The 7,069-nt window shown below is 43.2% G+C and overlaps 1 protein-coding gene across 1 annotated transcript in view; it reads right to left on the bottom strand.

Moving 5' to 3' along the window:
• Positions 1-7,069, bottom strand: part of NCAPH (non-SMC condensin I complex subunit H) — a 55,910-nt gene that overhangs the window by 12,174 nt on the left and 36,667 nt on the right. The window lies entirely within an intron of this gene.

The following is a 7,069-nucleotide window of genomic DNA, read 5'->3' as shown; positions in this document are numbered from 1 at the left end:
TCACCCCCCAGGGGGGATGGTCATGCCGCAATCCCTTCTCCTCCATTCTCCACCTGGGATCTTAGGCATGTACACACACGCACCCGGCGTGAGTTTTAAGCCACCGGGTCCGGGACGCGAACCGCGGTCGACTACGTGGGAGTCCAACGACATAGCCATTACGCTAACTGCTGGTTCCCAACTTACAGATTTTTAAGCTCATGATTTTTAATAATGCATTTTACAGGACAGTACAAGGCCATGTGAAGAAAATTACATCTTTGTTAACCTCAGCAGTTACCTTCTTCTTTTGCTTAAGAGAATTGGTCATAATCTGATTTTAATTTTGGCCCAAATTCTTTATTCTTCCTTGAGCTAAACAGCATAATAGGGTACAATCTTGTATGTGTGCAACACTAACACACTAACAACAGTAAGATTAAGTGAGGCGGTCTTGTACTCCCACCACCTGAGTAATCGAGACTGCCTTAGAACTGTGGCCACTGCAGTCCATGCTGATCTCGCCAAAAGCGCTATTTCAAGCACATTATTGGCACACGGGAAGCAGCCCCTGCACTTGCGCTTGCTAGTTGGAGACTGTTCTGCAAGAGTCACTTCGCATCTTGGAAATCATGGTGTGTTCTCAGGAGAATGTGCAGTGTCTTGTAATGACCAAGTATCATGCAAATGAGGGTTCCACTGTAATCTGCTTTGTTAATGAAAATGATGTCAGTATACTGACAAGCTAGAACACCGTGATAGCTTTGATTGTGTCTCCTTCAGAAGTTTGCTGCTTCTGGTACAGGAAGGTATGGAAGACTACTGAGTACCTTTGCTCTGGGCCTGGGAGAACTTAACCTAGAGCATACACTTGTCATTAGCTGAATATGAGATGGGGAGCAGGTACCAGGGAGGACACTTGCAAGGAGCCACTACCCAGTGACACTTGGATGCACTTGTCATTAACATCACAGGCGTAACACTCGGAACAATACAGAGATGCACGAACAGTTGAACTTAGAAGTAGCAGTACTGGCTTTATGTAATAAAGGAAGCATTTTTAACTTAAAAAAAAAAAAAAAGAAAGAAAAAAAAAAAAGAAATGTCCCATTTTGGGACCAGTAGGTAGAGTAATGGCTAAGGTACCAGACTCCCATAGGCTCAACTGGGGTTTGAGTCCTGGACCTGGCAGCTGGAAAATCATGCTGGCTGTGTGTACATGTGTGCCCAAAATCCCAGGAAGAGAAGGGATTAAAGTGTTGCCATGTCTCACGTAGGGTGATTGTCACTTTCTGTCTCTGTCTCTTTGGTGAACACATGTGCCCTATAGCAAAAATCTGTAAAAAAAGAAAAAAAAAAAACGGCCCACTTTATTTCATTGTTCCTCCTATGACACAACTTGTAAATCTCTCTCCATTTAGTCTTCTCTCAGCTATCCTTAGTCAAACAGCTAATTTTTTTATAAGAGAGAGATTTTTGCCAGAGGGCATTTGCGCTCACTGGAGAGACAGAAAGAGAGAGAGACAGAAAGCCAGAAATCACTCCCCAGGGGGATGGTCACACTGCAACCCCTTCTCCTCCAGTCTCCTCTCAGGATTTTGGGCATCCATGCACACACGCTTGGCATGAGTTTGAGCTTCCAGGTCTGGGACTTGAACCACAGTCGACTATGTGGGAGTCCAGCAACATACCATTACGCCATCTGCTGGCCCCCCAGATACCCAGTATATAACAGACACCTTCCCAGTGTAGTTCAGCTGAAGAACGAGGGCCCTCAGCTCCGGCTGCCTTGCTGTCCTGTTACCCACAGAGACGTATTCCTGTGGAGGGACAGAGCACAAGCCCTTCCCTGTGTAATAAAGCGTGTGGGGCTGGCCCATGGTCTAGTGGTTAGGTGAGCTAGATCACACGTGGCCAACCATGTGGCTCAAATAAATCTGGGCTCTAGTGGCTTGAAAAGCACACTGAGGACATGTATGTGCATGTCCAAAATCCTGCCATGAAGGCCAGAGACCTGCTCCTGCAAGTACCCGTCAGGAGGTTTCATTCCAAGGCTGAGCAAGCTTCAGCAGAAGTGTTCCACCATTTGCCTTCGCTCAGCCATGCTCTGCTACTCTGCTTCAGAGCCCTAGCTGAACTCTGAGCAGAGCAAGTCACCGCAGGGATCTAACCAATATTGACCACAGCTTCAGTTTCCAATATTACTGCAATTTATACCTCTTTCTGTGTTTGAAAGAGTATTTTTGTTAGGTGATCAACAGAAAAATAATACAAGGGTGAGAAATGTATTTATGTTGAGATATTCACTTTGCAAGCTAAGTGACATATGTGATAAAATGTATAAAAGAAATTGAGGAAAAAAAAAAAAAAAAAGAATGTGGGGCTGGCAGGGAGCATAGTGGGCACTGGACTCCCATGGCCAACCATGGTTCAAGTCCTGGACCTGGCAGCTTGCTTTCTAACGTCCCCTCTCTCTCGCTCTCACTCTGTCTCTTTCTGGTCAAATAAAAATAAAGTTAAAAATAAATAAAAAGAATATGAGGCCAGCCACAGTCGCACAGCAGTAAGACAACACTCTGCCATGCTGAGGCCATGGAAAGGTCCAGGTTCACACTCTGAGATCTTCCAGTATGTGCTGAGCAAGTACATGCACGCTCTTGATCGTGGCTAAGGCTGGAGATGTATCGCTGTGTGAAGGCCCTGGTTGGGATACCTCTCTCTCTCTTTCTCTCTCTCTCATGGGAGAAATAAGTAAACACAAAAGAAGAAAAGCAAAATGTGAAATCTCAATGAGTTCTGGAGGAAAAAAACTATATATCATTAAGATTCTGTGGAGGATGGGGCCGTCAGGTGGCATGGTGGTTTAAAGGTGCTGGATTCCCACATGGCTGACCACAGTTCGAGTCCCGGACATGGTAGCTTGCTTTCTCACTTTCCTACTCTCTTTCTCTGATCAAAATGGAAAAAATAATAACAAATAAACTTAAATAAAAAAGAATTCTTTAAAAGAATTCTGTGGAGGAAATGGCAAAATAAAAAGGAGGAACCTGAGCCAGTCCATGTTAAGGCCATGTTGTTAAGGCAGCTGGATCCCACACGACCAATTTGCAGCTTGAATCCTGGACCTTGCCACTTGAAAAATACACCAGGTGCTTATTTAAACATGCCCGAAACTCCTAAAGGATTGAGAAATGGAGAATAAAGGATTGCAGCATGATCATTCCTCACTGGAGGATGCTTTCTCAATTTCTTTCTCCTTCACTTTCTCTGTTTCTCTCCAGTAAGTGCATGTGCCCTCTGGGAAGTTAAAAAAAAGAATAACGTTGGAGGCATATACTACTTCAAAATATATTGGGACCAGCAGTTAGCATAATGGCTATGTCGCTGGACTCCCATGTAGCCGACTGCGGTTCGAGTCCCAGACCTGGTGGCTTACACTCACACCGGGCGTGTGTGTGTGCCCAAGATCCCAAGAGGAGAATGGAGGAGAAGGGATTGAGGCGTGGCCATCCCCCCCGGGGGTGATTTCTCGCTTTCTGTCTCTCTGTCTCTCTCTGTCTGTCTGGCGAGTGCACATGCCCTATAGCAAAAGCCTCTCCAAAAAAAAAAAAATTATGAAGCCATAATAATCAAAACTGCATAGTACTGGCATAAAAACAATGGAACAGAATAGAGAATCCAGAAAGAAATTTATGAACATCAGAGCCAACTGTATAAGTCCCAAGATAATCAAGTGGGGAGTAGTCTTTTTAAAAAAGGGGATAGGAGGGAACCAGCAGTTAGCGTAATGGCTATGTCGCTGGACTCCCACGTAGTCGACCGCGGTTCGTGTCCCGGACCCGGTGGCTTAAAACTCACGCCGGGCGCGTGTGCGTGCGTGCCCAAGATCCCGAGAGGAGAATGGAGGAGAAGGGACTGCGGCGTGACCATCCCCCCTGGGGGGTGATTTCTCGCTTTCTGTCTCTATGTCTCTCTCTGTCTGGCGAGCGCACGCGCCCTACAGTGAAAATCTCTCCAAAAAAAAAAAAAAAAAGGGATAGGAAAATTGGGTATCCATCTGCAAAAGAACTAAGCTAGACTGTTATTTTTCACCATATAAAAAAAAAAACTAACTCAAAATGGATTTTAGACTTAATTGTAGGGGATGGCTCCATATTGCAGCACAGTACAAAGGGTGCTGGACCCCACATGGCCAGCCATGGTTCAAATCCTAGCCCTGGCAGCTTGGGGAAAAAAAAAAAAGGCAAAAACATATGTGTGCATGCCCCAAATCCTGACAGGATGATGAAATGTGACCCCACCCCATTAGGTGGTGATTTCTCTCTTAGGTGAGCATAAGGATCCTCTGGCAACTAAAAAAACAAAACCACCTTAATTGTAAAACCCAAAACTAATAAAACTACTTCAAAAAAATATAGGAGAAACACTTCAAGATATTAGTTTAGGCTGACTTTTTAAGTAAGACCCCCTAAAACACAGGCAACAATACCAAAGACAGACAAGGAGATTATATCAAGCTAAAAAGCTTCTATATAGCAAAGGAAACAATCCGTAAAGAGGTCATCTACATCTGACCAGCAGATGGTGTAGAGATTAAGGTGTATGGATCCCATAAGGCTGACTATGCAGCTCAAGTCCTGAACCCCAGTGTTTGAGAAATATGTTGGGAATGTGTGTATGCCCAACATCCAGAGAGAATGGAGAAGGAATTATAGCGTGGCCACTCCCCTGAGGGTGTTTTCTCACTTTCTCTCTATCTCTGGCCAGCGCCCGTGCCCTATAGCCACTCCCCTCAAAAAGGCAGCCTACCGAATAGAGAAAAATATTTACAAACTATACACCTACCAGGTTCTTAATATCCAGAAATTCATACAGCTCACCCACAAAAGAATAATCTAATTAAAAAACAAACAGGTGACTCTCAAAGAAAGACATACAAATGGCCAAAAAATATAGGAAAAAAATGTTCAGCATCACTAATCGTAAGGAAAATGCAAATATAAGCCATAAGGAGGTATCGCCTTACTCCGGTTATAATAGCTATTATCAAAAAAAAAACCACAAAGAATAACAATTGCTAGCATGGCTATAACAAAATAGTAACCCTTGGGCCGGCAAGTGGCGTGGTGGTGAAAGGTTCAAGTCCCAGACCTGGTGGCTTGCTTTCTCACTACCTCTCTCTCTCTCTCTGTCTCTCTCTGATCAAACTGAAAAATAATAATGATATAATAATAAATAAAGTTAAATAAAATAATTCTTAAAAAAAAAAAAAAAAGTAACCCTTGTGCACTGTTAGTAGGAATATAAACTAGTATAGCCCCTGTGGAAAACAGTATGGTGGTTCCTGAAAAAACTAAAAATAGAACCACCTTTGGACCCAGCAATCCCACTCCTGGATATACATCCAAAGGATAGGACCTTGATCTGTCACACATATCTACACATCCACGCGTACTACAAAATAAAAAATATGAAATCAATGTCAGTGCCCAACAACTGAGGGAAGGATAAAGAAAATGTGTCATATATACATAATGAAATACTTTTCAGCCATTAAAATAAATAAATAAATAAATAAATAAATAAATAAATTCCTGTCATTTGGGGAACTTAGAATGCTAAGTTACATTAAGTCAGGCTATGAAAGACAAATATTGTGTATTCTTATTTAACAAATGCTGAGTATCTTCACCCACTAGTAGAAGCTAAAACATCTAGTAGCACAGAAGTACAGAACGTAACGGTAAACACTACAAGTTGGATCGGGAGAAACTGATTAAGAGTGCATGTAAATAAATGGAACAGGTCATACAGTGTGACACGTTAAAGAAAACCATGAACAACCTAATATATATTACAAGAAACAAAACAAAACAGAAAAAGGTAGAGATTTCATATGTGCACAATAAGCTGTATTAATAAATGCTGGAGGGCCAGCCCCCATAGTCTAGTAGTTAAGGGAGCCTGATCCCACATGGCATGCTGGGGTTCAAATCCTGGGCCAGCTGGCTTGAAAACACTGGGCACATATGCATGCGTGCCCCAATTCCTGACAGGATGAAAATAAAGAAGGAACTGCGGTGTAACCATACCCTTTGGAGGATGCTTTCACATTCTTAGTTTTCCTGTTTTTTTTTTTTTTTGTTTTTTTTTTTTCCAGGTTTTGTCTATAGGGCGTGTGCGCTCGCCAAAAAGACAGAGAGAGACAGAGAGACAGAAAGCGAGAAATCACCCCCCAGGGGGTATGGCCACGCTGCAATCCCTTCTCCTCTATTCTCTTCTCGGGATCCTGGGCACACACACACATGTGCCTGGCGTGAGTTTAAGTCACCGGGTCCAGGACTCGAACCACGGTCAAGTGCATGGGAGTCCAGTGACATAGTCATTATGTCAACTGCTGGTCCCTTCCTCTGTTTGTTTCTGACAAATGCACATGTCCTCTGGCAATTAAGAAAAAAAATGCTAGAGATGGTGAATTATTTACATATCATTAATATGAATTTATTACACACTGCATACATACTTTGAAAAAACCAGTTTACCCCACAAAAATGTACAATGATTATAAACTAGAAACAACAATAAATATTATTTTTTAAAAAGTGGGAACCAGCAGTTAGCGTAATGGCTATGTCGCTGGACTCCCACATAGTTGACCACTGTTTGCGTCCCGGACCCAGTGGCTTAAAACTCACGCCGGGCGCGTGTGCGTGCATACCCAAGATCCCGAGAGGAGAATGGAGAAGAAGGGATTGCGGAGTGGCCATCCCCCCTGGGGGGTGATTTCTCGCTTTCTGTCTCTATGTCTCTCTCTGTCTGTCTGGCGAGCACACGCGCCCTATAGCGAAAATCTCTCAAAAAAAGAAAAAAAAAAAGTGACTGGTGAGTAAATCCATAATGTCAATGACAGAGTGAAAAAAATCAAGAAATAACAAATTGCCAAAACCTCGCCAAAAACTACATTCCTCTCCTTTGCATTTCAGCACAGAGACGTCAGTGTCTGGCATGCCAGCCAGGTAAGGTGGTTCGAAGCCTTAAGCATTCACCTACCTTATAAGCTTTTCCCTTTAGCTTCGCCTTACCCACGTGA

Source organism: Tupaia chinensis, unplaced genomic scaffold (genome assembly GCF_000334495.1).
Source record: "Tupaia chinensis unplaced genomic scaffold, TupChi_1.0 Scaffold144276_1, whole genome shotgun sequence".
Taxonomy (NCBI): domain Eukaryota; kingdom Metazoa; phylum Chordata; class Mammalia; order Scandentia; family Tupaiidae; genus Tupaia; species Tupaia belangeri.
Note: the sequence above shows the minus strand (reverse complement) of the source record. Positions and strands in the feature narration are given on the sequence as shown.